Source organism: Gasterosteus aculeatus, chromosome X, assembly GCF_964276395.1.
Source record: "Gasterosteus aculeatus chromosome X, fGasAcu3.hap1.1, whole genome shotgun sequence".
NCBI classification, from domain to species: domain Eukaryota; kingdom Metazoa; phylum Chordata; class Actinopteri; order Perciformes; family Gasterosteidae; genus Gasterosteus; species Gasterosteus aculeatus.
Window position 1 is genome coordinate 1,905,495 of NC_135698.1, and position 7,774 is coordinate 1,913,268.

Here is a 7,774-nt window from a genome sequence, read left to right on the forward strand (position 1 = left end):
TGAGGGAGCAGTTAGGACAAGAACGGAGTCATTTGGCTTATTACATTATAACAAAGCAAAATGCTCCAATTAAACAATTCTTGCCAATGACCTATGATTCGTGGCCAGTTATAAACACTGGCGGTTTGATGGTCAAAGTACACTAAGATGCTTTTATCATTCCTTAAAGAGCCTCTGCCATCCATTAAATAACACATGGCTGCAAAGAAAGAGACAAAGTCAGGAACATTGAAAATGCCCCTCAGTAGATCTTCTGATGTGAGTCTTGATAGTTGCCTTGAAATACAGTCCATTAACATACTCTAGTGCAGAGGTCACTAACTGGTGGACCGCGGTCCGGATCCGGACACAGAAGGAGAGAGGGCGCAAATTGTGGCACTGGCACAAGTTTACGGCAACTGCCCCGCTTGTTGCAGGCAACTGCCTCGAGTTTACGGCAACTGCCTCGCTTGTTGCAGGCAACTGCCTCGAGATTACGGCAACTGCCTTGCTTGTTGCCTCGGCTGAGTGAGGTACCTCGAGCGGTACCATGAATTCAGGTGCCGGTTCATTGGTGGAGAGGGGTACCTTTAGCGGTACCTCGAGTTAAAGGAGTCTTGCCACGACCTAAGGGAGCGGTGCCTCGGTTGACAGAGGTACCAGGAGATTAAGGGAGCGGTGCCTCGGAGGGTGAGGGTGCTGCGATTGTTTGGGAAAGGTGCCGCGGCAGTTTCCGTTAATTTTAGTATTCATATGTATACAATATAATACAGTTTAACTACGATTGTTATATGCAGGTTGAGTTGCTGGGGCGAGTCGTGGCAGCTGCCACAACTTCACGACAGCTGTGCAGCAATGATGCTATATATATACATATATATACATATATATACATATATATATATATATATATATATACATATATATACATATATATACATATATATATATATATATATATATATATATATATATATATATATATATATATACACACACACACACACACTTTTTGAAGAAAAGTTATTGACCCATTTAGCCACAAGAGGGAGTATACCTTTAGGTATATCGCTATCCAAGATGGCGCCGTTGATGGCCGCCTCGGTGCTTCGGTGCGCTTCGTTTTTTGTTGTTTTTGTTGTTAATTTTCTTCCTGAGGCAGCTGAAGAAACTCAACCTGCCAAAGACGATGATGGTCCACTTCTACACGGCCATCATGGAGTCCATCCTCTGCTCCTCCATCAGCGTCTGGTACGCTGCAGCCACAGCCAAGGACAAGGGCCGGCTGCAGCGTGTCATCCGCTCTGCAGAGAGGGTGATCGGCTGCAATCTGCCGTCCCTGCAGGACTTGTTCGCTTCCAGGTCTCTGAAGCGAGCTAAAAAGATCGAGGCCGACCCCTCTCACCCCGCACAAAAACTGTTTGTGCCCCTTCCATCTGGCAGGAGGCTGAGGTCCATCAGGACTACGACCTCCCGCCACATGAACAGTTTCTTCCCGTCGGCAGTCGGGCTCATCAACAGAGCCCGGTCCCCCACTGACTGACTATAACACTCCACCGGTCACTCCCCCTCATACCGCACATGCCACTTTAACTGCAATTCATCACTTTGTCACTTTGTCTCTTGTCTGTTACTTGTTTGTTAGTGCACTTTATGCTTAATATTTTTCTTTTTTACTTTTTTATTATTTAAATTTTGTAAACTTTATTCTCTTGTTTTATACTAACCCATAGCCTTAGCCTTATTCTACTAACCCATTGCATTAGCATTTCATTCCACTTTATTTTATTACTTGTGCACTGTTGTCTTGTCTGTCTACTGTCGCGCACTAATCGCCAAGACAAATTCCTTGTATGTTTGACATATTTTGGCTAATAAATGTTTCCTGATTCCTGATCCTGATTCCTGAGGTGAGCATCACCTGTTTATCAAGAGTAAACAAATGCAGCTCACATTCATTAGGCTTTTGAGCACTTTTTAATGTCACCCCAGGTATACAAAGTATTTTGAAACAGAATTTTTTTCCTAACTTTATAAATCTATAGTGAAATGTAATTTGTTTGCGTAGCTGTTTTTTAGTCTGCTGGTGTCGTTGCTATTGCGACACTACAGCACTGCCTGCCTATGTTGCCGAAATGTAGTGAATATAACCTTTTATCATACAGGGTTTTTTAATTGTATTTGTCTAATTTAACTTTTTTTTCTTCATAAAGCTCCAACTAAATCTAATAGTTTGTTTGACTCTTAATTGTTCGATTGTTAAGTGTTTGAATATGATTTATATATTGTAGCCCTACACAATTGATATTCATTTTGTAAAAATAGCTATTAAATTATACCATACTAATTACTATTTCAAAATTGCAAAGGGTTGATCAGTTGCCACGATTCGCTGCGGCACCCCAACCTGCAACAGGAAGTGCCTCAGCGGGTTGCCAGTGCCACGACAAAGAATCCCAAAGAGGGACTTATTAAAAGTGTCCCTTGCCATCCACCTCCTGTTGTTCCAGGTAGCCAAACATGAAATCAATAAAGGACATTAGATGTTGATACCGGGACTTCAATACCCGCAACGCAGCAGCGGGCTATATGTCGGTAAAAAGAGGGTTTGTTTTATCCCCACAAAGCAGCAGCAGTCCAAAACCGTACGGTTCGGGGTAGCCGGGTGCCGAGCCCTCGGCTCCGGTACCGAAAGGGAAACTAGCCGGCACGCGCCGTCCGACCTGCCAGCGCGGTGGAACACAATTTCCCGCAACACCAGAGAGAGTGCAAACACGTCACATACACGACAACACTGAAGTCTAAATGTTGAGCTGCTCGTCGATCTGGACGCTGGCTCCACTCCTCAGTGGTTCTCCACCAATATCTCCTCTTTCATCAGCCGGCCAGGATCCTCCTCCTCCACCGGATGGACGCCGCTCTCAGTCCACAGAAGCACCTTAGTTTCCTCTATTTAGCTCCAGGATGATCTTCCTCATCCGGAAGACTTCCTGCTGGGTAGTGGGAGATACATCCCACTACCCTTTCTGCTCACGCCCTCCCGAGCAGTGAGAGAGAACTCTAAGTCAGAGAAGTATTCCTCCAGGTCCACCACCTTCATGTTTTTTGTTATCTTCAGGAAGAGCTTCACTCCCCCCTTACCTACTGGTGACTGTCCCACCAGAAGAGGCGCTGTCAGTGGAGTCCCAGTCAGCAGAGGACCCAAATTCACCAAACCCCACTCCTACCTTCTTCCGCTCTTCCACTCTCTTGACCAAGCTGTCTGACCCCACCTGCCTCTTCCTTCACCCCCACACTCACCTGGCCCACCTGTTGGGCCTCAGTCCTCCCCTCAGTCACTCTGTCACTCCCCTGGCAGGCCAGCTGGACTCCACCACCCCCCCCCCCACCTTCCCCCCTCTCACACACCTCACTCTCCCTTGCTGGACTTCACTTGTCCCCTCCCCACATATCTGCCCTACCTGTTGGACTTCACTTGTCCCCTCCCCACACATCTGCCCTACCTGTTGGACTTCACTTGTCCCCTCCCCACACATCTGCCCTACCTGTTGGACTTCACTTGACCCCTCCCCACACATCTGCCCTACCTGTTGGACTTTGCTTGTCCCCTCCTGGCCCCTATCGCTCGCCTCCCCACCCCGCTGGACGCCACCGGTCCCCTGCTGTCCGTTCTCAACCACATCGACCGCCTGCTTGATCCCACCTGTCTCTTCCCGTCCCTCCTCTCCCTCCTGTTGTATCCCACCTGTCCTCGCCTGTCTTCCCTGACCGCCCTGATGTTCCCCCCTGACCTCCTCAGGATCCTCCACGCCTTGTTCCTCTGCACCCTCGGTAGAGTCCTTTCCCGGACATGTTCTGGCGAGATGTCCTTTCCTGCCACACCTGAAACATGTCATATTGTCAGCAGTGGCAAACACCACATAAACAAAAAAGTCCTCCACTTCGACTCCAAACATCAGGTTGAGCTCCTGGGTCCTGTTGTTGAGGACCATGAGGAGTTGCCGTTTGTGTGACACCACGTGTCTCAGCGATCCTCAGGCCGTGCTTCCGCAGAGCAGATCTACGATCCCTCCTTATGTGGTAGCCAATTAACGGGGACAAGACCGCGAATGGGCAGAAAACAGTCAACCTGCTACACCTGCACCGATGCAATTGGTTTACGCTAACGACACCCACGTCTGGTTGGCTGGTACTACCAGCCCCCCGCCCCCCTAATCAGCTGGCCGTGCACCCGCAGGGAGAGAGGAGGCCACCAGGGAACGGCACAGCCTGTCCAGTCTTCCTGACTGAATTTACGCCTAAGCGTAAGAATTGGGAATAAGAATTGTTTTTAGAAGGCTAGAAGTTACTGTATGTGCTGTTTCTATTTCACTCCAAACAGAGCTGAGATCAGGTCAGAGGTGGAGGTGCTGGTCCTCTGCCTTCTTTCTGTTGGCTGAGTGGAAGTCACATGTTATTTTAAATGAGCCATTTACGTTAACAAAACTGGATAGGTGAGAGGAAATGTATGAATGCGAAATTGTGTTAAAGCTACATTACATTCAAATTTGCCAATGAATATTTACTCTTACATTTTAAACGAGACGACCACGAAGTACAGCCATGAGCATATCACATGCAACATCGTACCTGTTTGAACCACGTTTTTATGCTTCATTTGCTTCCACGACCGTTTCTCACTGAGATTGCGCCTGAATAAAATACATTATTAGGTTAAATACTATTGTACCAGTTGTTACCAGCGATATTATTCTTGTGATTAAATGAGCATGGGTGTGTATTTCAAGCCTGCGTGTAGTGCATTCTAACAGAGTTTAAATTAAATATTAACTGACAACTGTATATTGGAACTTACGCGTTGACCCAAGCAGCAATTTTCTCCCACGCAGTTTTTCTGTCTTTTGCAGTAGACGTGTTGCTTTTCTTTCCGATCACGTGTTCATACTCGTCGTACGCTTGTATTAATATTTGCAGCTGAATAGGGGTGACGTATGCCGACCGGTTGTTTGTGGTGGTTTCCATGGTGAATCGTAGTATCGTGGCTCCATTCATTCATACTGTGGCGGTGCACGCGCTCATCTCTGAGTTACGCTACTCCGACTTGATTGAACCAACTCTAAACTGTTTTGAAACCCAAAGCCAAACCCAAGTTTCCCATCTCAGGGTAAATCAACTCAGAGTTTAGGGTTTGACTCAGAGTTTGTTAAACCTCCTACTTGAAACGGATCAAGCGCTGTGTGATTGGCTGGGCTGCTGTCAGAGGGAGGAGACTGTGAACGAAACTCGAGGTTTTATTGAAGCTCAGTTGCCATGGTGACGGACCCTGAGCTTTAGTTACCTCCCTTTCTGAAACCGACAAGACAAGAGTTTCTCTCTTCTCAGGGTGAACCAAGTCTGAGTTTCCACTAAAAGCTACGTTCCCTGACCGGGAATCGAACCCGGGCCGCGGCGGTGAGACCGCCGAATCCTAACCACTAGACCACCAGGGACCCTGTGATGGCACTTTTTGTATGTGTATGTGATATCGATGTGACATCGTCCTCCAGTTTGGTTACACTGAGAAGATACTTTTGTGCCATTTCGATGACTGGGGGCGTATTCCAGAAAGGAGGTTCAACAAACTCTGAGTCTATCCCTGAAGTCTGAGACGGGAAACTCTTGAGTATCCGGTTCCAGAACAGCTGGGGGGTATTCCAGAAAGCGGGTTATGTGAAAACTCAGAGTAAGGTAACCCTGAGATCAGGGAAAGTCTGAGTTATCCGTTCCAGATAGAGAGGTGACTGAAGCTCTGAGTCAATCACCATGGTAACAGACTCTGAGTCAATCACCATGGTAACAGACTCTGAGTCAATCACCATGGTAACCCTGGTGACCCCTGGTTCCTGGACATATTCCACACATAGCAACCGCTAACCGCCAACGTTTTTTTTCTTTTCCACACAGAAGCTCCTAGCCTTGAAAGTAATAATAAAGTCAACCAGTCAAAACAAAAAAGGGAACAGTTAAAAGCTTAAAAGTTAAAAGTAGCAATAGAAAACTAGAAGGACTACTAGAAAACAGTGAACTGAAAAAGTTAGTTTTATTAAAATGTCGTCCCTGTTCTGTACACTGGGTGGCGCTGTTCTTGGAATGCAAATTGTAAATATTGATGCATAATACAGGGTGAGTTACATTGGACTTTTAACAGTGATAAGATCCCATAAAACATCGATTTGTATATTATGTCTGTTCATGATCGTATATATATATATATATACATATATATATATATACACACACACACACATATCAGACACACTTTTTGAAGACAAGAGTTATTGACCCATTTAGCCACAAGAGGGAGTATACCTTTAGGTGAGCATCACCTGTTTATCAGGAGTAAACAAATGCAGCTCACATTCATTAGGCTTTTGAGCACTTTTTAATGTCACCCCAGGTATACAAAGTGTTTTGAAACAGTATTTTTTTCCTAACTTTATAAATCTATAGTGAAATGTAATTTGTTTGCGTTTTTTAGTCTGCTGGTGTCGTTGCTATTGCGACACAGCACGGCCTGCTTATGTTGCCGAAATGTAGTGAATATAACCTTTTATCATACAGGGTTTTTAATTGTATTTCTCTAATTTAACTTTTTTTTTTCCATAAAGCTCCAACTAAATCTAATAGTTTGTTTGACTCTTAATTGTTCGTTTGTTAAGTGTTTGAATGTGATTTATATGTTATAGCCCTACACAATTGATATTCATTTTGTAAAAATAGCTATTAAATTATACCATACTAATTACTATTTCAAAATTGCAAAGGGTTGATCAAAGTTTCTCACACACACGCAAAAAACCCTCTTTGCATTTGTATTCATCGCCACAGAAATTTGCAACCCAGTAGTGCTGCCTCTTTATTACAATAAGTCTAGAATACAACACAGATTCGTCATCTGCAGGCGTAATACACCATCTACATTATTTGTTCCAGCTGATAAAATAAATATTTGACCAGTTGCGGCTAATGTTTTAACCGCATAATAATGATTAATTTAATAATTTACACACACCTTTACCTTCCCTTACGCTTGGGTCCTCTCTCCTTCACAACCACAACAGATAGTCAAAAGGAAATAAATATAATTTAAAGAATGTTATGTCATTTTTCCTTTTACGTAACATGACTTCCATCATGAACATAGAAAATATAGCATAAGGTTAATACTTTAATCCAGCAATCACTGGATATAAAAACAGTCATGCACACGATCAAGCTCAGGCAGATTCTTTTGTCAACATTAATTTAAATGAAAATACTGGTAACTCCTCTTATATACCGACATTCAATTTGAGACGCGTCGAGGCAACTGCCGTCATGAAGCGCAATAAGCTCCACGTGAGGAGGAGAACCTGATGCATTAAGCCCGGGTTCGACTTCCTGGCAGGAAACACTGGATCTTAATTCTATATATTCTATTAAACTGGTCAAATCGTTAACATGTGTATTATTTATCTGCTGAGACTGTCAAGTCCAAATGCGAATCAGAAAAGGGCAAATTCAAGCTTATCTTCCCGCAATTTTATTTATTCTGAATTGAAGCACATGCAAACATTTTCACACTTTATTTATTTATTTATTTTAAATGCAGCCCTACTTTCGGGATCAAAATATCAAAATGGAATTTGACGTTAAAGTTTAGATGCACAGGCGGCTCCTGCGGCACCTCTTAGTGCTGCAGCATCTGTCAGCATGTCTAGTTCATGTCATGAAAAGGAAACACACAGGAGGCGTGAGGGAGGAAGGAGACCCGCGG